General features: G+C 39.4%; 1 pseudogene across 1 annotated transcript in view; it reads right to left on the reverse strand.

The window, feature by feature from the left end:
- Positions 1-1,697: 1,697 nt before the first annotated feature.
- LOC308249596 (large ribosomal subunit protein uL16-like) overlaps positions 1,698-25,571 on the reverse strand; it is a 36,222-nt pseudogene continuing 12,348 nt past the window's right edge. Inside the window, exons 2-3 of the transcript in view lie at positions 23,781-24,418; positions 1,698-1,764 (exon numbers count right to left, since the gene is read on the reverse strand). The product of the transcript in view is annotated as a large ribosomal subunit protein uL16-like (transcript). The remainder of the gene's footprint in view (positions 1,765-23,780; positions 24,419-25,571) is intronic.

Here is a 25,571-nt window from a genome sequence, read left to right on the forward strand (position 1 = left end):
TACCAAAGTGCTACCTGGCCTTTGGAAAAGCAAAGAAATCACTAATTTGTTTAAATATGTTGCCATTACTGAATATAAATTTATTTTCCACAACTTTCCCCATGGAAGTTGAAAGAAAGAAATCTTACCACTCACAATTGAATATCATTTATGAAAAGTGCGGCCAAGCTATCAGCTGTGGTTGTAATGACCTTGTCACTTTGATTGAGCCCCTGTTTACCTCTCATGTCCTCCCCCAAGATTTCCCAGTCAGTTTTTATTCTTGGGATTCCAGTTTCCACCAGGTCAGATTACTGTGTGAATTGTCACACTATTCTGCCCATGCTATTTGTTTTCCTTCAACGCATCAACTCAAATATTTCAATTTTCTTCCATAATTTTTATACAATTTAGTGGGCATCTACTTGTCTTTTCTGCCAAGAAAAAGTGTCCATGAGTTGGAAATGAGCAAAAGGGATTACTGGGATTACTGTGTGTCCTTACAGAGAAGGCCTGGGCATGGTCCAGTGGACCCTGTGGGGGTTATCTGATTTTATACAGGTGTGGACCGCTGATTATCTTTCTATTAATCAGGCTGCTTTATAACTCTCTCAGGGTTGTCAAAAAACTGGTAGTAACACAAATGATTCTTGTCCAAAGCAAAGGAAATAAAGTTTACCCAGTGAAGATACAATTCAATTCTGCCTTATAGAAAAGATTGATCCCAAACATAAAATGCTATTGCTCTGTAAGAAAAGAACCAGCTTTACATCTATTAGCAAATTAATTTAAGCACTCTCAGCTTCATGTTTATTCTCATTTGAACTAGCTTTAATATCAGACTTTCCTGCATTAATTGATGCGTTGAACAACATCTTTCATTTTATATTCACATGAGTGCCGTATTATTAACTTTTGAAAATTACATTGTAACATTCTGACCATTTGGGAAATGGAGGATATTTACATTGAAGAAACACAAAAGATTTTAAATTGAATATTAAGCATCCTCCTTAAAAACCCTTTCAACTATTTTTAACAACTCAGGCTCCAACCTCTAACCATGTTGTCAGACTCAGATGCTTTTGTTTATCTGCTCTCCCCATCCCAATGCCAGGCATTTTCCTACGTGTACACTGTTCCTCATTAGCAAAGAGACTTACAGAATTACTTTCCAAAACAAATACTGATCTTTCCTAAGAAGAATCCTAGTGCCAACTTTATTTGGAAAATATCTTCATAAGGAAGACTGAAGGAGATTGAAAAAAGAAAATAAACCTTTATACCAACTGGCTTTTCAGAGATGAAAAATCTGAGGCCCAGAATTAATTTGCTCAAATATGTCCAACTATTTAGTTAACTCATTATTAGAGAAACATGTTTTTTCCACCAGTATGTAATACTATTTTACACTGAACTAGACAACTCAAATTAAGCCCATCAGGCGTGGCTAATTGGTTGAGCTTCAACCTATGAACCAGGAGGTCACTGTTTGATTCCCGGTCAGGGCACATGCGTGGGTTGCAGGCTTGATCCCCAATAAGGGGCATGCAGGAAGCAGCCAATCAATGATTCTCTCTCATCATTGATTTTTCTATCTCTCTCTCCCTCTTCCTTCCTCTCTGAAATCAATAAAAATATATTTTTAAAAAATTCAATTAAGTACTAAAATGGAGTGATTTCAGTCTCATTAAAACATTTGTAATAGGATGGAGGGGTTAATCAAGTAACTCATAAATTAAATTTGATCCAATTGTAATTGGTTCTTCAGAACTGGAAATCTTCCTAGGGAAAAAAAATATCATACATGTTCACATTAATAAGATGTATAATTTAAACACTGTGACTTTACTATAAACAATTGTATAAAACATTATTGTTGCAATATTATTTGGGGAGATAAATATCTATACTGGAAGAAACTTCCAAAATTTGTCTTGAATGTATTCCTTTAGAAAAAAAAAAATAGGCTTATTTTCAGGTTGATGGAGAAAATAGAAACAGTTATACTGATTTTGAAAGAAGCTTCTAGTAATTTTCAAAGGCCTTACAAAATAAAATAAATATTAATAATATACCTTATAAAATAATTAGAAGAAAATGCAAATATAACAACTAATTTATTCATTCAATTCCACAAATAGTTGAATGGCTTACTTGTTTTCTTCAGAAATAAAACACAAAATAAAATAGTTGAACATATGGTATATGCAATAATGATAAATGCTAATAGGAAAAATAAAGCTGGAGCCCTAGCTGGTTTGGCTCAGTGGATGGAGCGTTGGCCTGCAGACTGAAGGGTCCCGGGTTTGATTCCAGTCAAGGGCATGTACCTTGGTTGCAAGCACATCCCCAATAGGAGGTGTGCAGGAGGCAGCTGATTGATGTTTCTCTCTCATCGATGTTTCTCTCTATCCCTCTCCCTTCCTCTCTGTAAAAAGTCAATAAAATATATTTTTTAAAAAAACAAAAAACTAAAGAACATATTAATTTAAAAAAAAAGAAAAAAGAAAAATAAAGCTGGAAAAGGGTAAGAGGTACTAGAGGCAAATTTTGATAGCGTTGGTCAAAGATGGTTTCATCTACAACAAAACTTAAACAAGCATGCAAAATACTTAGTGACAAAGACTCCCTTTAAGATCAGGAATAAAAGAAGATGCCTACTATAATCACTGCTAATCAAAATTGTTCTTGAATTCTCCAGAATCTTAGACTATAAAGAGAAGTTGTATATATAAAATAAATATTTTTAAAAATCACGTTTTATATAACAAATGTATAGTAGCAACAAAACATATGCCATACTCATAAATAAATCCAACAGGTGGAAAATCTCTGTAAATAATATTATAAAACATGTTAAGAGACATTAAAGTAAACCTAAATAAAATGGGGGATTAAACCATTTTCCTGGGTAGGAAAACTTTCTATCCTAAGGAAGGCACTTCTTCCTAAATTGATCTAGAGATTCAATGTAATTCTGATCAATATCTCCAAAGGTTATTTTGGGACAATTGTCAACTTCATTCTAAAAATGTGTACAGAAGAGCTTAGGACCAAGATCAAAACATAACTGAAGAAGAAAAGCAAGTTGAAGAAACTTCCCCTACCAGATATGAGGCTTTATTATAAAGTTATAATTGAGACAGTATGGTATTAGAACCAAGAGTCCAGAAATAGACCCACACAGATAATATAATAAAGTTGGCACTGCAGAACTATAGTAAAGGTTCTGCAGGGAATCGTTCCGAAATAATTTCGTATATCCATATGGAAGAAATGAAATTTGGCTCCTAGTTCATACCATATAAAAATTCAATTTCAGATTAATTAAAGATTTATAAGGCAAAATACATAACTTTTGAAAGATTATATAAAAGAATATCTTCGTGACCTCAGGGTAAAAAGTGATTTCTTAAGCAAGACCTAAAAATCAGTAACCTTAAGGAAGATTAAAAAATTAAGAACTTTTGTTCATCAACTGACACCATTAAAAGAGTGAAGAAAATAAGTTACAAATTGAACAAGATATATGGACTATCTTTAACCGATAATGGATTGGCATCCAGAATATATACAGTATCCTATATAATAAAGAGGTAATATGCAAATTGACCCTCACACCCTCACATCACAAGATGGCCACCCCACGTTGTCACAAGATGGCCAGCAGGGGAGAGCAGTTGGGGGGCACCAGGCCTGCAAGGGGGGGGGGAAGTTGGGAGTGATCAGGCCAGTAGGGGAGCAATTAGGTGTCAATCAGGCTGGCAGGGGAGTGGTTAGAGGGTGATCAGGCTGGCAGGCAGGTGAGTGGTTAGGAGCCAGCAGTCCCGGATTGTGAGAGGGATGTCTGACTGCCGGTTTAGGCCCTAACCCTAAACCGGCAGTCAGACATCCCTCAAGGGGTCCCAGATTGGAGAGGGTGCAAGCTGGGCTGAGAGACATCCTCCCCCACCCCCACCCCAAGTGCAAGAATTTCATGCACCGGGCTTCTAGTGAATCAATAAGAAAAAGACAAACAGACCAACTGAAAAATAGTCAAAGGAATGGAAAAGTAAATGAAGAAAGAAGCACAAAAGGCCATTGGACATTAGCTAATAAGTTTGGACATGTGCATATACAATGACATAATACTTCCACTATATATACTCTAAAGCAATATATTACAAACTGTGTGTTGTAATCCCCTCATTTAAAAATAGAATAGAATTGAATAGAAAAGTCAGAATGTATTGCAATTAGTAAGGGTAAGCTTTGTTTTGTGAAATTTTTTTCATACATTACTTATGTGTGTGTTAACTAAACTGTAAAGAAAAATATATTTTTACTGTGTATCTTGGACAAAAATGAATAGCACTGTCTACAGAAAATCTTACATATGTGCACCAGGAGACAAGTAGAAAAATGTTTATTACTGCACTAGTATGTTAGCTTACGATAGTAAAAACCTAGGAGCAGCACAAATATTCATTTCCAGTAAAATTCATTTCCGGATAAATAAAATGTGGTATATTTATGTAACTCAACATAGTACATTAGTGAAAATACATAATCTACTACAAATATCAGCATGCATGAATCTCAAAAATAGAAAGATTTTTTAAAAAGCAAGCCCCAGAAGCATACATACTGTATGGTACCACCTATGTATGATTCAAAAATAAGAAAAAGTAAATGTAGTGTTTAGGATCACCCAGTGTGCTTCTGTAGCAAAACTAGGTGATGAAACTACAAAGAAAACCATAGGAATTATTCAGACAAAAGCCACATGGTGGTAACTTAGGGTCAGGGTGGGGACGGAGGAGATGCAATCAAGGCGGAGCCCTGGAGGTCTTCTAAGGTGCTTATCAAGTTTCATTTCCCAACTTGAGTGGTGAGTACATAAGTATTCATTTTGTTATGATTCTTAAGTTTGTATATATCTGATTTATACAACTATACATACCAACGATGCATACCATATACGTATATAATGTGATGTATATCACAATTAAAATTTGAAAATTTAGAATAAATGTTAGCTACTGTTATTTTACTTAATGTATACCTCGCCCAATTAAAGTTTAATATTAGAAGAAAACCTAGCACCATGACCAATGCATATAATGTTTCAATGACTACATAATTTATTTTTAAAATATTTTAAAACTTAACAAAAAGTGGAAAATAATCAGTATTGCTGAAACTATTAAGCCTCTGTCAGGCCAGCCAATGTCTCCAAAAATTCAGTAATATAGGATCATGCCGGGTTTACTTCAGTATTTAATTAAGGCCAACCCATTGGTATCCAGGCCCACCATCACTCTAAAATATGCTCTCTAGAGAGATACTTGGGAACTTAAAAAAAATAATTAAATGAATAATTTTAAGAATTGGAAAATAATGGAGGCGGGGATCAACCTGAATCCCTGGATTGAGTATTTAAATAATTATACCCAGAATATGGCATACTCTGAAATCACCAAAAAGAACCAGGAAATGTGGGCTGACATGAGAAGATGCTCCTGAAATTATGGTGAAGCAAGAGAAGTTGCAGAGCAGTTTATATGTCATAATACCATTTGTATATGTATATCATATATATATATATATATATATATATATATGTACACACATATGTATGTGTATATATGTATGTATATATAGTGTAATACCAACTGTTAAATAATGACAATAATATGGAGTAATCCATTTTCTAGTATGAAATAAAAGAAAATCAGATGGTGGCAGAGACTTCAGTCTAGTAACAATCATGAACAACTAGCAAAGTACTTTCTGATCATTAAAGAGCTGGTTCTAGTCTGTGAAGAAATAGTTGTTTGTTGTGCCAGGCTTGTAAGTGCTGACCCACATATTTTTCAAAAATAGCAATAGGGACTCTACTGACCATCTTGGAATTCGTTATTAGTAGATAATGAATTGTCCCTCCCTCTCGCCCTCACACAGAGAGGATGCTCTTCTTACATTATTATGTTGACACTTGAATGAACTCTGATTTGATCTGTTTGCCCTAAGGTACCCTGGGTGAGTTTATAGTCCTGAAGATATCAATAAAAATAAGGTTTAGCTGCACCCTATTCCATTTGTACTTTCAATTTAGCTCACATATCTATATATATAAAAGCCTAAGCAACCGTCCGACCGTCCCATCAGTAGCTATGACGCACACTGACCACCAGGGGGCAGATGCTCAATGCAGGAGCTACTGAGCTGCAGTGACTTGGCAGCTGTGGTTCTCAGGTGACGCACCCGGAACCAGAGAGGAGGGAGCCCAGTTCCAGGGTACATCACCGAGAACTGCCCTCTTGCAATCTGGGACCCCTCAGGGGATGTTGGAGAGCTGGTTTCAGTTTTGGCCTGATCCTCACAGGCCAGGTCGAGGGACCCGACCGGTGCAAGGTCTTCTAGTGTTAAAATAATTTACTTGGAAATAAAATGTAGCAAAGTAAAATTATTAAGACTTTTCTCTCCTTCTCTTATACATTCAGCTTTAGGAATCAAAGATAACATTTCAGATACAGTCAATTCCATGATTTTGACATAAAGTTGAAGCACTGAAAAAATGTTTTTAAAACAAAATTCTTATAAGTAAAGTATTTGATGACTAGTCCCAATAAACCAAGATTACATTTGGGATTAGAAGGTTGACTGTTCCAAACTGTTCACCAAATTTATAGGCCTATACTTTTTATATTGAGATTATCACCAGCCTTTCTTCCACCCCTTGCAACTGAGGACAGAAAGTTATACATTAACTATAAAGTCTAGTGGCTTGCTTCTAAATGTCAAAAGGTCTAACTCAAGGCAGACATGGGCATGAACTGCAATTGTCATAAATAGCACCACTGAGCCCTCTCTCTTATTGTTTTTTTCTTGCTTCACTTCACTCTCCATTTTCTAATAGTAATTCTTCTCACCTACTTCTTCTCTAAGGTGGGTAAATAGGCGAAGCTCCAAAAATACCTATGAAATGGATCTAATCTATTCAAATCTTTTTTTCTGTTTTTCCTGCGCTATTATTGGTTTTTCCAACACAGCTTTGAGTGACAGCCTTACCAGCCCTCCACCAGTGTCTCTGAAACTCAAATGTTCCTGCATTCTATTCACACCTTGCAATCCACATGAGCTAATTTTCTAGATTAGACATACCATTAGGGAAGGTACTAATTTAGTGCGCATAATATCCGTGGTGCAATGAGCTCACACCCTGTGTGTGTTGGTGGTGGTAAGGGGAAGCCCCTGGGAAATGATCCCAGTGGAGATGAAGGAACTGAGGCAGAGTAGAGTATTGATGAATGATCAAGATTGTAAGGTAAGATGGAGGCATCACTCTTTTCATAGTCCCTTTTCCTCTGCCAAGAGTTGTAGCATAGGCAATACCCAGATCTTGGTAACAATAGCTGGAAACTATAGTAATACATGCAATAAAGATGGAGTGTATTAGATCAGTAAACAAGTCTCTTACTCAATCTCATAGGCTGGACTAGATAAGTGGTGCAAAGTCAAAATGCTTTGAGATTATTAAGTAAATCTATTTCTGTCTACAAATCCAATAATAAGATACATTTCTAATTCTAATGGCATTATGAATGATAGCACCACATTTCAGTGATTTGTGACAAGATATAGTAAGGAGATCTCAAATTATTCCAGTTTTATATTCCTGTTTATTTTGTCAATTGCATTCATCTTTATCGACATTTTTTAATAATAAAGAGAGCAGGGAGCTGGTTTGATTGACAGCCATTCTTGGTGCAGGATTTCCTCTGTCTGTTAAACATGCATCTCACTCTTTACAATGCATCTCTAGGACAAGGCAGTCAGAAAGCAAGAAAACAACTTTCATCATTAGTGAACTTGCTGGCAACTTTAGCAGATGTTAGAGAGTAAAGGAGCCATTGATATTGAGCCTAACTTTTTAAATGGGAAAGTTTGAAATGTAATGTAGTTTTCTATACAGGTTGCATTAAGGTAATTGGCAGAACGTAAATTAAAAATGCAATGCAGCCCAGCTGGCGTGGCTCAGTGGTTGAGTGTCAACCTATGAACGTGGAGGTCACGGTTCAATTCCTGGTCAGGGCACATGTCCGGGTTGCGGGCTCAATCCCCAATGGGAGGCGTGCAGGAGGCAGCCGATCCATGATTCTCTCTCATCATTGATGTTTCTATCTCTCTCTTTCTCTCCCTTCCTTTCTGAAATCAATAAAAAAAAATCTTTTTAAAAAATGCAGTGCAAAATGGATGCATATCCAATGTCTGCAAGATTGTCTAAACCAAGTGCAAATGCATTGCTTTCAAATATGGTATTAATGGAAACAAAGCACAAAGAAGCCACTATTTTTGTTTTTCAGCAAAGTTGCTTCATTATTATGCAACTGCTTTCTTTTTTTATTAAATGGTGAGTTCATTGAATTCTCCAAAAGATGGATTTTTACTGTTGCATTGAGTGGAAAGCATGATTTTAAATATGCTCACTGGAAACATGCACCAATGTCCAAAATGTTTTTAGTAATCATACAAATAGTGATATTGTGCATCATATTGAACAGGTATTATATTTACTTCTTTAGTTAAAACTAGGGATATCTGGAGAGATTATAAGTCAAGAGCATCCTATGTAATAAAGACGGAATATGCAAATTGACTATAACTCCACAACAAAGATGGTGGTGCTCACAGCCAATAAGGAGGGAATATGCAAATTGACATGACAAGGCGAGAGGCGGAAGGTGACTCCGGGCCAGAGCAAAGGCGGAAAGGCGGCTCTGGGCTGGAGTGAAGGCGGTGCCAGTAGCCAGGGGAAGGATGGCCTATTCTTGCCAAATCTTTGTGCATTGGGCCTCTAGTCTATATATAAAAAGCCAGCGACCGGAATTCTGGAACAACCAGAACAGTCGGTTGCTATGATGCCCACTGCGGCCAGTGAATGGCCCGTCTTGGGTGGGGCTGGCGACCAACTTCCCACAACCCCTCCCCCCAGCTGGCCCCACACCCAATGGGCCCCCACCACCACGATCAGCCCACAGCCCCTTCCCCCAGTCGGCCCTACCCCTGATTGCCCCCTTTACCCCAATAGGGGACAGAGCAGGCTGGCCAACATCCTACAGCCCCTCCCCCAGCCCAGTCCCACCCCAGATTGGCCCTCCCCACCCCGATTAGGGGCAGGGCTGGCTGGACCCCACCCATGCACGAATTCATGCACTGGGCCTCTAGTTTACGTATATAAAAGGCTAAATGACCCACCGTATGTCTGTCTAACTCTCCAACTGACCGACCAGCCAGTACATATAACATGCACTGGCAATCCTATATAATAAAAGGCTAATATGCAAGTAGACTGAATGGCGGAAAAACCCAAACAACTGAACAACTGAACAACCGGTCGCTATGATGTGTGCTGACCACCAGGGGGTGTGTGCAGAACATGGCTGGCATTGCCCGCAGCAGGATGGTAGAGCAGGTGAACAGGGGTGCCAGACCAAGTTGGGGTGCTGGTTGCTGTCATCGGGGCAAGTCTCTGGTGGTTACTGAAAATTCTTTGCTCCCTCGTGCTGCGGTCCTGCCCAGTGCTCACACTTGCTGCTGGCACAGCCCTGCTCGCATCCACTGCCAGCGCCAGAGCCGCCGCTCACACCTACTGCCAGCACTGGCCCCGCTTGCACCCACTGCTGGTGCCCGGCGTCAGTCCCAATCACTCGGCATCATCAGCAGTTGCAAGCAGCGGCTGCCAGCCCTGATTGTCCCTGAGGGCTTCTCCACCTCCCCCTGCAATTGGGGCAGCAGCCACCGCTCACACCCACTGACAGCACCGGCCCAAATCGCTCTGTGCCGCAGGTGCGAGCATGGCCAGCATCATTAGCACGTGGGAGTAGCGGGAGCGAGAATGCCAGCAGACAGGAGACTGGGGGCAGTGGCAGGAGGAGAGAGGCGGGGGCTTGGAGGATGGGCCAAGACCCACCCCTGTGCCTACCGCAGCCTCTCGGCCCACATTTCCTTTCAAGGTGAACGAATTTGTTCACTGGGCCCCTAGTTTAAAAATAAATGTTGACTCTCACATGCACAATACATATAAAGCTCTCTCTGGTACTAATCGCACTCATGTGTTTTGATCTGTCATCGTCAATCGTGAATTTGGTTGTTTTTGTTGACATTCTGAAGCTGAAAGAAAGTGGCATCATCGACAGAATATGTCTGAAGACCATTAATAAATCACAAAGACAAATTCTAGACAGAGTAGGAATATTCCTACCTGAACCCATTTTTGGACATGGTCAGTTATATGTTGCTCTCTCTCGAGTTCGAAGAACGTGTGACATTAAAGTTAAAATTGTAAATACTTCATCACAAGGGAAATTAGTCAAGCACTCTGAAAGTGTTTTCACTCTTAATGTGGTATACAGGGAGATATTAGAATAAGTTAATCAATTTATCAGTCATTGTTTTTATCCATGTTTTTATATCATGTCTTTGTTGTTGTTATATCATGTTGTTATTGTTTATTTATTAATCAATTTATATATTATTTTCATATACATTTTACTAACTTCTTTCATCTCTGACACTTCTATTATAGAAAAAGGGCAAATAGCAATATTAAAATATTTCTTCTAATTAATTTCCTTCAAATCCGTGCACCAGACCACTGTTTCTTCATAAAGTAACTCAGTATTTAAATCAATTGTAAGCATTATTTTTTTTAATTTTATTTTATTGTTTGAAGTATTACAAATAGTAATACATATGTCTCCTTTTTTTCCCCATTGACCTCCCCCTGGCCTCCCCTACACCCCGGCACATGCCCTCACCCCAACTCCCAGTGTCTTGCATCATTGGTTATGCTTATATGCATGCATACAAGTCCTTTAGTTGATCTCTTACCCCCCCAACCCTCATAAGCATTATTTTTTAAAAATTTAGAAGTATAATATATATGTATATACAGTATATACATATACATACACATACACACATTTATACATTTTTTTCTTGTTAACTAAACAACTGTCTATTTTCTTTTTTAGAGAGGGGAGGGAGGGAGAGAGAGAGAGAAAAACATAGATGTGAGAGAGAGACATCTAATGGTTGCCTCCTGTACACAGCCCCGGTTGGGTTCAGTTCTCGGGCCAACGCTCTAACCACTAAACAACCAGCCAGGGCAGTAACTTTCTTAATAAGCAACTTAAGTAAGCCTTAAATGAGCAAATTTCTTCAATGAGCAATTTTCTTAAATGCTTTTGAAGTTAGGTTCAAACCTGGAAGATACTATTTAATTACTTAATTTAATATTTATTGTATTTACCCCAATTATGCATCTGTAGCTCACTGAATGCCAATGATGTGCTACAGAAAACAATGAAAGCCTTGTACCTCTCTGTGGGTTACTCACGTGTGAATTTCCCAAAGTTTATTAAAGACTAACCATGCCTGGCCAGCGTGGCTTAATGATTGAGCGTTGACCTATGAACCAAGAGGTCACAGTTCGATTCCCATTCAGGGCACATGCCCGAGTTGCAGGCTTGATCCCCAGTGTGGGGTGTGCAGGAGGAAGCCGATCAATGATTCTCTTTCATCACTGATGTTTCTAGCTTTTTCTCCCTCTCCCTTCCTCTCTGAAATAAATAAAAATATTTTTTTAAAAAGGACTAGCCACTTACAGACTCAGGTAAGTCATATTTCCTCTCAAAATTAAAAAGGTGCTTTGACTTTTTCAGAACTCCCACTAGCATCACTCATTAAGCTTTTATTACTGCCTTTTTTTTTCTCAATAAAATGAAATTCATTTTACTTTAAGAACTTTTCTTTACTTTGATATTTTCCTTCATAGTTTTTTTTATATTAATATATGTCCTTTCTCTATAAAATGATAATGAAAGTGAATGGTGGTTGGTTATTTTCTCATATCTTTCTTGTATGTAAGTTTCCCCAACATTTTTTTTCTTGGTGTAGACATTTTACTACTCTGGCCAATGGGAAACATTGCTCTGCAGCCTTCCTTGACCTTTGTAGTTCATTTATTGTATTTTCACAAATTTCTGTGACATTGTGATCTTGCCTGAGCCTCCACACTGAACTGCATGCTTTTCGAGAGCCCTGAAGGTCACATTCACCTCCATGTTCTACCTAGAATCCAGCATTACACTTAGAGCGGTCTCCGTGGGTGATAGTTGACTCAAATCCTCATGTAGGACCATTGTGATGATATTTTACAGAAAAGATAGTCTTACAATTTTACTAGAAATGTCTTGTAAAGCAAAGGTCGTGGAAGGTATCTTTTCTGGTTCCTGTGCTAACCACTGAAATTAGGTTTCAAATTATATTGATGGCCATAGATGAATGCTGTTACTAATACTCACAATATCCAAAATTGTTTTATCTAATCTGTATGTGATCCATTTAGTGGATAATAAATATTAGCAGGTGGTGTAGAGCTCTATTTCTGAATTTTTTATTGTAAAAAAATCAAATTTACTGAAAAATTGCACAAGTAGTACAATGAACCAATAGCAAGAAGAGACAATTGCTGACATTCTGTCATATTTTCTTTGTCCGTGTTTCTGTGTGTATACTATATGTTACTTTTTCTGAATATTACTTTTTCTGAATCATTCAAAAGTAATTTGGAGCTTTGTAACCCCTAAATACTTTAGCATCTATCTCCAAAGAATGGGGTGTCCTCTTATAGAACCACAGTAGAAAAATCGAATTCAGGAAATTTTACACTATTACAAGACTGATATACAACACATATTCAAATTCCATCAGTTGTCCCAAGAATGTCTCCTATAGCATTTTTTTTCTGTTTGGATTCAGGATCCATTTCAATACTACATATTGCATTTACTTGTCTTTTTAGTCTCCTTTAACTTATCAGTACCTCAGTCTTCCTTTTTCTTTTGTGACACATCTTTTTAAAAGTATAGGCCAATTCAATTTGGGTTTGTCTATTTACTCATATCTGGATTCAGATTCTGCATCATGGGCTGGCAGAGATGCTAAGTAAGTCATTTGGATCCTTCTCAGATGATCACATTAGGAGGCATGAGACATCAGTTTATGCTAATACTGATGATGCTGACTTGGATCACTTGGTTAACATGGTGTCTGACAGGTCCTGGTACTGTTTTATCTTTTATCTTTTCATATTTTGGAACCTGTAAGGAGAACTTCCAAATGAACCTCCTCCACTCCTAAATAGAAACTAGTCTGTTTGATCCAATCTGTTATTTTCAGAATATACTCTTCAATTCAGTTCAGTTCTATCCTCTGTCCCCATCACTTCCCAAACCACTCTGTCAATGCCAACAGTGATGGTCCGATTGTTCTTTTTTCCATCTTTCTTCACCAGTTCTCAGCAGCTTTGAACATTGTTGAGCGTTCCTTTTTTCTAGAAATACCTCCTCCTTTGATAGCCTCCTGCTTTTCTGCTACTCATTTTCATTATCTGTCTTCTCCACAAACTCTGCCCCCCGCACTTGATCATTAAACATTCATCATAAAGTCTGTATTCTTCTCACTCTATAATCTCTATACAAACTCATTTATGCACATGGCTTTCATTCCCATTTGAACATAGTTAACTCACAGGTTTATATCTCTAACCCTAAGCCCCTTTTCTGCCTACTTCATAGCTCTACTTACAATCATGAAGGTGCCTCAAACTCAAAATATCTAAAACCAAAGTATAATCTCCTCCCTCAAACCTCCCATTTCCCCTACTGTCCCTTGTATCAACTAAGGACATCCTATATAATAAAAGCCTAATCTGCAAATCGACCTAACGATGGAATGACTGGTGGAACGACCAGTTGCTATGACGTGCACTGACCACCAAGGGGCAGACGCTCAATGCAGGAGCTGCCCACAGCCCACAGGATCCTGGCCAACCAAGGCAGTGGGGACCCCCTAATCACCCCACCAGTTGCCCTGAAGAGGGAGACGACCAACGGTGGTGGTGGCACCACAATTGAGGGCAGGGCCAGTCAGCAAGCGGGTCAGCACCACCCCCACCCAATTGCCCTGCCCGACAGGAGGTGGGGCCGGCAAGCCAGTGGCGCCTGGCCAGTCAAGTCAGGTGCCATTAGGAGCTCCCTGATTGCTCCACTGGTCACCCCACAGATTGGCCCTGATTACCAGCCAGGCCTAGGGACCCTAACCATGAACAAATTTCATGCATGGGGCCTCTAGTCTATATTATTAAAAGCCTAACTGACTTAATGACTGAACGACTGAAAGACTGGTCGCTATGACACACACTGACCACCAGGGGGCAGACACTCAATGCAGCAGCTACCCCTTGGTGGTCAGTGCACTCCCACAGTGGGAGTGCTGCTCAGCTGACCAATGGGTGCCAGACGCATGGCTCATGGCTGGTGAGTGCCGCTGCAGCGGCGCAAGCCTCTCCCAATTGGGACTGACCGGGCATGAGCCCCTGGCAGGTGCAGTGGGGCCGGGATGAGCAGGAGCAGCAGGCAGGAGCAGCAGGTGGCATTGGACTGCTGGTTTCAGCCCAATCCCCACAGGCCAGGCCAAGGGACCCCACTGGTGCACGAATCAGTGTATTGGACCTCTAGTCTATACCATAAAAGGCCTGTAGTTGTGACACCATCATGGTGTCATGACCAACTACTGGACTCACCAGGAGGTGCATTGATGGGTCTCGCGGTGGCCGCGGTGGGTGGGACTTTGGAGCATTGTGGAGCACCAGCAGCATCTGAGGAGTGTCGCTGGCTGCCGGCAGCATCCACAGAGCATGTGAGGCTTCACAGGGCAGCAGACATGGAAGGTTAGGCCTAGGGCACCCTACATGCGCATGATTTAATCGTGCGCTGGGCCTCTAGTATTCAATAAAAACCCATGAGCCATTTTGATACTGCTTTCTTCATTACCCACCTAATCCAATTCAGTAAAAACTTCCATTGACATAACTGAGCAAATCTATTTCTCCCTAAAGCCACAGCCACCACTTTAAGTCCATAACTCCAAAACAGCATGATTTATTTCCTGGGCGAGTGTATTAGATGCTTGACTATCTCCCTGCATCGACTCTTGCCACTGCATCCCATTCCCTATTTTCCAAACAGGGCCCAGAATTCTCTTTTCAAATAGTCTCTCCCCTCTCCCACACACACATTCAGATATACACAAACTCAAACAGACACACTCGGTCTGTACTTAAAACCTCTGATGTCCTTCACTGATTTCAGGATGAAGAGCTACATCCCTATTTTAGCATGGTTTAAAAGAGTTGCAAAAATAACACCTACCTACCTTCCCTAATTAACCAAAAGCCCCCTTTGGCCTCATTCTCTTTATATATCAGTCAAATTAACCTGCTTCCATTTTCAGAAAGGTACCATTTTTATTCTTTATCCATAGAATTGACACATGCTCTCTCCTTGACCTAGTCAATTTCTATCCATGACACAGAACTTAGCTTAAATCTTACTTCTTCTCTGAATCCTCCTTGACTCATGAGATTCTATCGTACATTCTCACTGCACCAAGTATTTTTTATTCTCCATTTTATGTCTTTATTTATGTGATTATTTGAGTGTCTAACTTTAATTGTATTTTATTATATTTATTGATTTGAGAGAGAGAGATTTCTTGTTCCACTTACTTACACATTCACTGGTTGATTCTTGTATGTGCCCTGACTGGGGATTGAACTGGCAAACTTAGCGTATTGGGATGATGCTCTAACCAACTGAGTTATTTGACCAGGATGAGTGTCTAACTTTTAAACACTGAGTTCCATGAAGACAAGGATCTACTCTTTTTTGGCTCATTATTTATCCCTAACACTTTGCTCAGTGTCTGCCATATGGTAGATATTCAATAATAAATAAATGTATACAATTTATTGAATTTATTTTTTATCAAACACTTATTTAGTGTTTACTAATAGGACCAGGCACCATTCTAAGTACTTTTAGAATGTTACATTATATAACACACTAGAGGCCCAGTGCATGAAATTCGTGCATGGGGGGTTGTGTCCCTCAGTTCAGCCTGCACCCTCTCCAATCTGGAACCCCTTGAGGGATGTCCGACTGCCGTTTAGGCCCGATCCTACCAGGCAGTCAGACATCCCTCTCACAATACAGGACTGCTGGCTCCCAACTGCTCACCTGTCTGCCTTCCTGATTGCCCCTAACCACTTCTGCCTGCCAGCCTGATCACCCCCTAACCACTCCCCTGCCAGCCTGATTGATGCCTAACTGCTCCCCTGCCAGCCTGGTCATCCCTATCTGCCCTCCCCTGCAGGCCTGGTGACTCCCAACTGCCCTCCCTTGCAGGCCTGGTTCCTCCCAACTGCCCTCCCCTGCTGGCCATCTTGTGGTGGCCATCTTGTGTCCACATGGGGGCAGCCATTTTGTGTGTTGGAGTAATGGTCAATTTGCATATTACTCCTTTATTAGATAGAATAGAGGCCTGGTGTATGGGTGGGGGCCAGCTGGTTTGCCCTGAAGGGTGTCCTGGATCAGGGTGGGGGTTCCCTTGGGTGTGGGGCAGCCTTGGCGAGGGGCCTGTGGTGGTTGCAGGCCGGCCACGCCCCCTGGTGACCCAAGGGTAGCCCCTGGTATCTGGGATTTATTTATCTTCTATAATTGAAACTTTGTAGCCTTGAGTGGAGGCCTTGGCCAGCCAGGGTGTGCAGAAAGCTTGGCTTCCTCCATCGCCAGGGAAACCCAAGCTTCCTGTTTGCTCTGTGGCTGCAGCCATTTTTGTTGGGATTTATTTCTTCTATAATTGAAACTTTGTAGCCTTGAGTGGAGGCCTGGGCTGGCCAGGGTGTGTGGAAAGCTTGGCTTCATCCATCGCCGGGGGCAACCCAAGCCTCCTGTTTGCTCCGTGGCTGCAGCCATCTTGGTTGGGTTGACTTGCATACTCGCTCCTGATTGGCTGGTGGGCGTGGCTTGTGGGTGTAGCAGAGTGATGGTTAATTTGCATATCACTCTTTTATTAGATAGGATGTGTCCTATTAGCCTCCTTTTCAAGCACTTTCAGCTGTGTATTTTGGACTGCATTTTAATCAATACTACATCAAATTTATGATATAAAGTACACATTTTAAATTATCAGGGTTTGTTTCTGAGCCCTTATAAAGGTGAGTCTTCAGGGGGTTTTTTGTGAACTCTATATACCACTCTAAAATGTGTCACCTAATATCCAAATTGTAATGTAGAGAGAGAGATGACATACTCTGCAAAGTTAATGGCAATGTCTTCACCTTGATGTGGACCCATTTGTGAAATGTCCCTTTTAAAATAAATATCTGATAATGCTTTCCAATCTAACTCTTTACTTAGCTGATTGCTATATAAATATATTAAGAATATTAACTATATTCTTTTTCCCCCTTTTATGGTCTTGAGCATTACTTAATCTCTTTTAAAGAGATGGATAGTATCTCTTTTTTTAATATATTTTTATCGATTTCAGAGAGGAAGGGAGAGGGAGAGAGAGATAGAAACATCAATGATGATGAGAGAGAGTCATTGATCGTTTGCCTCCTGCATGCCCCCTATTGGAGATCAAGGCCACAACCCGCAACCTAGGCATGTGCTCTTGACTAGAATCAAACCTGGGACCCTTCAGTTTGCAGGCCAATGCTCTATCCACTGAGCCAAACCAGCTAGGGCAAGAATAGTTTATTTGTTTTTGTTGTGTAAGCAGGTTAGGGAAAATGCTCATTTTGAATATGCTCTGCACACATTAGCAGGTCTGGCAAGAATCTTAAATTATGAAGGGAATTTGTTAATGAATTCATAGCAGCCTAAATTATTTTTGCAAGGTCTTGAAGAACTAAAAAGTTGTTAGGGGACAAAAGAAAACAAATGTAATCGGATATTTTAAAGAGTTGATTGAAGCAATTCACATAAAATAAGTCACAAAAATAGCTTATAACATAGCAGAAAACAATGGAAGAAATGGATAATAGGTAACATGTCTCTACCAAAGAAAGTTCATGAGTCATAAAATGGATTAGATTTTTAAGGGGATATCTAATTTTTTATAAAGTCACCATATCTATAAGATGTGATATATTCTAAGTCCCTCTCTGGTAGAGATTTACCTAAGATGCTGATAGCATATTTATATACTTCCTGTATAAATATCTTTTTAAAATGTGTCTTTTAGGTTGTCTGGAGAGTACCAGTTATACCCGGGGGGGGGGGGGGAGGGCAGGGGGCAATAATAAAGCAAAAATCAATCCTTAAACCCAAGGGTAAATAATCAAGATCTCAACACATGCTGCTAGTAAAACAGCCTACAAATCTATCAATAGCCTGACTGAAGATTAATCAAGTATCAGACCAACTCATTTCATGGCCCATGCGGAGTTATTTTGAATATGCAGACATAAAATAGGTATCATGAAAACTCACAAAAACATTTCTACTGTTGCCCACTGTTTTGCTTTCATAGCAAAATGTTTTTTAAAATTCATTTGTTTTTAGAAATTAAAGAAGAGCATCTTTCAACTACTACTTAAAAGACAAAAGACTTTTGATGGGAGCCCCATTGCCATCTAGAGAAGATCACTAAAATATCCTTTCCAACTTAAAAAAAAAATGACAATTTATAGTAATTCTTTCTTACTCTACATTTTTCCAACTAGATTTAATTTATTGGCAAGTTTGCACTTCCTGAATGGTTTCTGTAATTGACAACATTGACCAGTGAATGGAGACAGCAGAGAGGAAATCATAAGATAAGAAATTAGAGACAGGAAGTGAGGACAGCACTTGGGTAATTTTACTTGTCCCATCACAACAAGAAGCTCCCGCCCTGGATCTGAAGCATCTCTTTCACTGACAAGGATGAAGGACCTCAACAGGCAGATGACTGGCTGTGACTTACACCTGCATTTGGGTGTGGTTTGAAATTACTGAATAATTACTGTGCAATGACTCGCTGGAAGGCTTGAAACTCTTTGCTCTTCAACCTCAACTAACACAGCAATGACTTTAAATCTATGGACAGTCAGTCCTCATAAAAGAAGAGAGGATTGATTGGAATCAAAGGGAAGATTTTGCTGAGATACCAAAAAGAAAAAAGACAATTTTCCTTGTCAGTTTTACTAATCAAACATGAAGGAACTCTCTCTGACCTGGAATTTTGCATCTTTTAACACAGGCTTCTTCTAGTTTAAAAAGACAGTGTTCATTTTGATTTTAAAGCATAATCACTATTTACATTAATTCTAAGAAGGAAATTGGCCGCCTAATTATAATATTGATGTTTTCTTTGTCTAATTGGGTAGGTCAAGGCACTAATTTGATTCCCAGCTGTGGTATGTTTTTATAGACTTTGGTGAACTTTAATTGCTTAAAAATATGGGATTATAAGACCATGAGCCTTCAGTAGAATCCTGTTTAGCCCCATATGCTTTCAAACTTGACAATATGCTGTCCATTTCCTGAGAATCCTTCATTCCAAATGGCCCTGAGGGTGAGAGAGAAGGAAATAACACATATGGCTCACATAGCTCAAGTCCATTAAGATTTTTTGCTGTTGACAGCACCTAATGAATTATTGTCAGGAAAAAATGTTGTCAATAAGCCCATTCTTCCATAATAATAAAATTGAAATACAAAGACATTACAGCTCAATGCCCTGTAGTCTTATTGTGAAAGTTAGATTATTTTTAAATGATGCTCCTGATCCCATAGCCAGCCTTACAATAAGTGTAAATGGAAACTTTAGACGGGGCGGCAGCTGGGAGTGGGGCAGGCTGCAGCTAGCTGATCAAGTTTCCTGAGTGATATGATAAAAGACCAAATTTGCTTCCTGCTGAAGCTGGTAGCAGCCTGTGACTAAATAACCCCTCCCAGAGTCTGTCCTACACTCCCAATGCAAGTGGGGACTGTCACTCTCCTCTTCACTCCTCCAGTGCCATCCTCGGGTTGCAAGGACTGGGGGTGTCAGCCCTTCGTGGTCTAGTTGAAACCATGAAGGGTAATCAGAGCTGGGAAGAGAATCAAATCACACTTTTACTGCTGGATTACAGCTTGGGTTTCTGGAAGTCACTCATCACGACCACCCCTACACAGGCATTCAGATTCCCCCAGCACAGCCATGGTTGTCCTGAAAGTATAACTGTCCTCCTCATCTCAGTTCCTGCAGTTCATCCCCCCAAAACCACCCAGAACCTATAATGACCAGCACTAGGTCAGGTCAATGATTCTGATTCCTTCCTGTTACCCAGGTCAGAACTCTAGCACAAAGTCCTGTTTGATAGTCAAGCATTGGTTCTTTCTTTGGTCATAAAGGCATGGACTCAAATCCTACCTCTGCCACTTGAGATTGGCGGTTACATACCAAATTGAATTTTATTAGAACCAATGCACACATAGCCATTTAAAATTTTTCTTTTAATATGAGGTATTTTGATACAGGTTTTGTAGCTAAATGCTGACACGTGAACAACTTGATAGAAAAAGATTTTTGTCTGTTCTTATGTTCAAGTAATTCCTCTTTTTAGGTGATTGGCACATGTCAACATTACATTTTAACTTTTCAATGGCTCTGGTTGCTGTATGGAAGGAGCAGCCAGTTACAAGGCTACTCCAGGAAAGAGATGGAAGTGCCTTGGATGAGTCTGGTAGATGGAGATAAATACAATAGTGTTATCAATGATTTTGAACCTATTTTCAAGGTGGAGTCAGCAAGACCTGCTGATGGAATAGAAGTGAGAATGACAAAAAAAAGTTACCTACAACAGCCCTCTTGTGGAAGGAATAGAGCCGAGGCCCACACAGCAGCCCATCAGCAGCCTTGGCAGTCGTGGGGGCTGTTAAGAACAGAGCAACTCTGAAAAAGCAGGCAGCAGAATAGCCCTACCAGGAGAATGCCATCACTTGGAGCTTCCCAGAAAGATCTGATGGAGGGGCAGAGAGGTCAGAACGTGGGGCCTGGTGTCTTTATAGTGAATGGGATGGGGGCTCTACTCATTTTCATTGGACCCTGTGGTGTTCAGAAGCTGGCTTGCACACGTGATTATTAAATATTGAAGAATTTTGTGAGTCCCATCAATAGCATGAAATTGCCCAATGTTGGCAATACTTACACCACAGAAGCTAGCAAATACTACATATCAGGGATCGTCTCCCACCCTTTTGCCTTTTTCCCAGCCAATGCTGGCCTTTAAATGCTGACCAGCACACCTCTGCCAGCACCCCACAAGCTGGAAGACCTCAGAACACTGGCAGATATTTCACTGACACAATCAACTCACATTGTTCTCTCTTCCAGGGAAGCACAGAATGTGACTAATTCTCCAAAATTTACAAGCTTTTGGAAAATACTTTGAAATGCAATGTCTACTTGTCCTACCAACCAAAATTCCTAATTCCTAATGATGTTTTCCGGAAGATAATATTAAAATGATCTTTTGTTTGATGGCACATATTGTATAGGAAATATTTGGATCACAAGAAAAGCTGACCCAATATTTAAAACACCACCCAAAACTAGATGATAAAAGAAGGTGCTCAGTATCCAAGTAATCAAAAGAACTACCTTTATTTTAATTTATTCTGCTGATAAATATTTTATAATATTTATGTGACCCAATCCTATTCTAATTGAATTACTAAAATAGCAGTATGTCATTGATAATATAAAAATGGAATATAATTGAATGCTTTAATTATAAAAATTGCCCCTGTGAAAGGCATCCTTCTTGCTCCAGGGGGGCTAAGACAGACACCCTTATTGCTAGAGTTAAAGAATCCAGAAGCAAAAAGTTTATATAAACAAACCTCACTACTCTTTTACTAATTAACTTATACACAAGCCCAAACTGTTTACATTCCTCACTAATGAGCAACCTGAACCTAAATTCCACTGTCCTGTCATTTCTTCACAGATTCATTGTTTCTCTGTCTAAAAAGTATAAAAAGCTGTGTGGTTCATCATTTCAAAGAGCATCATCTATGATTTCCACAATGTGTGCATATTAAATTGATTTTTCTTCTATTAATCTGGCCTTGGGTCAATTCTATTATTAGTCCAGCCATAAGAACTCAAGAAGGGGCGGAAGAAATTTCCTTTCCCCCAAAAAAAGCCAAAAGAAGAAAATTAAATCTAGAATTATAGCTCCTAGAGATAATCACTGTTTACAATGAGAGATCAGGATCAGCAAACTACAGTTCAGGAACTAAATTTAGCTGTACCCACTCGTTAAATGTTGTAGATGGCTGTTTTTGCACTATAGCTACTGAGCTGCGTAGTCACAACAGAAACCAAATGGCCCCCAAAACCTAAAATATTAACTATCTGGCCCTTTACAGAAAAAGATTGCTGACCTCCAGTTTTTTCTCAATATAGAGTTACAATCTGAAATCAAAAGACAGTGATATCTTACATATTCCTAATAACCTGCTTTCTTCTCCCACTTCCATTATATAGCGGATGCCCTTCCATGTCACTGAAATGATATATTGCATTATTTTTGACAGTTGTGTAAGCATCCATTGTCATGATATAACAAAATTTGTTTAGGTTGTTTCCTATTATATTTTAGGTAATAAATATCCTTCAATCTAACCCTCTCCTCTTACCTCTAATTATTTCCTTAGAGTAATTTTATTTTTATTGATTTCAGAGAGGAAGGCAGAGGGAGAGAGAGATAGAAACATCAATAAGAGAAAAACATCGATTGGCTGCCCACCGCATGCCCTGCATTGGGGATCAAGCCCACAACCTAAGCATGTGCCCGTGACCTCCTGGTTCATAGGTTGATGCTCAACCACTAAGCCACACCAGCCGGGTCCTTAGAAGTAATTTTATAATTGTAGAATTGTTGGATCAAAACTAGACATTCTAAAGTTTTAAGATTTGATAAGTTTTGCAAATTTACCCTATGAAGAGGTTTTCTCTATGTATCTCACAACCTTGCTCTGAATTTTACTGTAAATGTTAAGAGGGATGCATATTTTCCAGGTAAAAATTCTCCAAAAGTTCTTCCATAATATTAGGAATAAATGTTCTTTAATATATGTCTTTATAAAGTACCCTTGTGAGATAAAAGCAGATAAGATTGATATTCTTCTCTTAGATATCAAATTTTAGTCATAGATGTACATTTTTAAAGTATGTGAGAGAAAGCTGTAATACTGGCTATTTCAGAAAGCAGCTACAATGACTAATTTTTCTAATCCTCAGCTTTTGCACTTATTATATAGGATAATAAAATAGATTACCTGAGATTATTATAATAATTGAAATAATCAAATAATGTGCATAAGAAGAAGGTATAAAATTCTATAAAATGCAGAGTTATTATTTCAGAAGTAAGACCTGATGTTTAAATTATTTCAACAAGTTGTTTTTTATTACATTTTATTTTTAGGTAGTAAAATTTAATTGATACTAAGATTTTTTAAAAAATAAAGCATATGTGTAACTGAATGGGATAAATTTCCCCTATCTCTGTTTTCCTTCAGAGGAAAATTTCCATGTGTAAGGTTGCAAGGCTACTTGATAATTCTCTGTGGAAAAATGCATGATAATTACAGGGCCTAGAGGTGGAATTCAAGGGGTAGCCACAGCCTCTTCTACCCACTACCTACCCCTTCTTTCTTCATTAGGACACTAGGCTTGCTTGATTGCTTGGCCACCTCACCACTCAGTCCTTTTCTGTCTCCTTTTTTTTTTTTTTTTAATTGATTTCAGAGAGGAAGGGAGAGGGAAAGAGAGAAACATCAATGATGAGAGAGAATCATCGATCAGCTGCCTCCTGCACACTCCCCACTGGGGATCGAGCCTACAACCCAGGCATGTGCACTGACCAGGAATCAAACTGGAGACCTCCTGATTTCATGGGTTGATGCTCAACCACAATGGCTGGGTGGATGAGCTGCTTTCCAACCATCATGTCTTCCAGCTCATCGGCATTAAACTTAGCAAAGCCCCACAGATGTGGGTCTTCTGGCAGCCAGGGAACTTGAACTTAGCTCTGTGTAGGGCCTCCATCTCTTGCTCCTTGGTTTACAGCTTGGTGCAGATGGACACGATGACTTGGCCAAGGTGGACCCTGGCCACTGTGCCCCGGGGCTTTCCAAAGGCACCCTGCATGCCTGTCTGGAGCCTGTCAGCCCCAGGACAGGCCAACATCTTGTTAATGCGGATGATGTGGAAGAGGTGGAACGCACTGGATGTGAAAGCCATCTTAGCCACAGTTTTTCACCACGTGCTGGTTGGCACAAATACGGGCAGCCTCCAGAGCTTTGGAGTAGAGCTGCTCATATTCATTGGACACCATGTGGCTACAGAGTGGGAACTCATCCACTTTTGCCTTCCTCCGCTCCAGGTCAAGATGCGGATCTTGGCATCAGGGACACTTCGGCGGAAGTGAGACTTTGGGTACAGCTGGGTCTCACAATAGCCTAACACCGGGTAGAGTGGCAGCCGATGGTGACACCAGGATCTTCAGTGGCACACCCAAGGGAATTTGTTTTTTAGTTATTCTGTCTGCCTCTTGTCAGACATTCATGGGACCAGCTATCTCACCTCCTTCTCAGGAAGGCCCACCTACTTAAAATTGCAACCCCCACTCCTGACTCTTTATTTTTTTATCTTCTGTTTGTCATTTTCTATAGCACTTATCTTCTAACAAATTATACAATTTACTTATGTTCATTGTTTATTAAGTGCTCCACCTCCACCCCACAGAATGTAAGTTCCATTTGGAGAGGGATCTTTGTTTTGTTCAATAGATTAAAAGAATTAATAAATAGCTACCTCCTCAGTAGATAACTATGAGACATATCAAAATAATTAAAACAAAATTAAAGATTTAGGGAGAAAATGTAGAGTAAAATAAAGAAAATTAGGTAAATGACATTTTTTAAAGACTCCATGCTATAGATTACTTAAATCTCAAAAAGAAACTTATTATAAACAAGTAAAGAAAGAGATGGATAAATAAGTAAAACAGGCTCCTAGCCGGCTAGAAATCAGAAATATAGTATTCCCAAAGAATGAATGTATACAAGGGTTGCATAGATTATGACAAAGCAGTTTTAGTAAGTCTTAGTGAAGAGGCAATTTTTGTGTATGTAAACTTCTAAATCATGTTATTTATTTTTTATTTTTTATTTATTAATTGACCAGCAATTGGTGTCTTAAAAGTTCAGCAATATCTAGATAAGTAGCCAGAATCTAGCTGCAGTGTACTTCATTTATTTAAGGCCTGCTTCGAGTTTTTTTATGAGACTGATAACACTGAAATAATTCGAACATGAAAGTGTTAGGACATATTAGAAGCTCGATGTGGAAATCTGTAAACAGAGATAAATAAATATGTGAAGATCTTGGAAGCAACTCTGGCATTTGTATTCCTTTACTCCAAGACACCATCTCTGTTTTTAGTTGTGTTAGTGCCCTCTAGTGGTCAGAGTGGTATATGCGTTTTGTAAGTCATTCCTGCCTTCAAAACACATCACTGATGACATTCCCAAAAGAGAAAAAAAAAAAAAAGAATAAGCCTAGCAATAGAATCATCAATTTTTTTTAATGCTGCCCTCAGGATAAAAGAACATATAGAAAAAAAAAGAAAATTAATCATGCATCACTATTAA

The sequence above is a fragment of the Plecotus auritus genome, assembly GCF_963455305.1.
Source record: "Plecotus auritus genome assembly, chromosome: 5".
NCBI lineage: Eukaryota > Metazoa > Chordata > Mammalia > Chiroptera > Vespertilionidae > Plecotus > Plecotus auritus.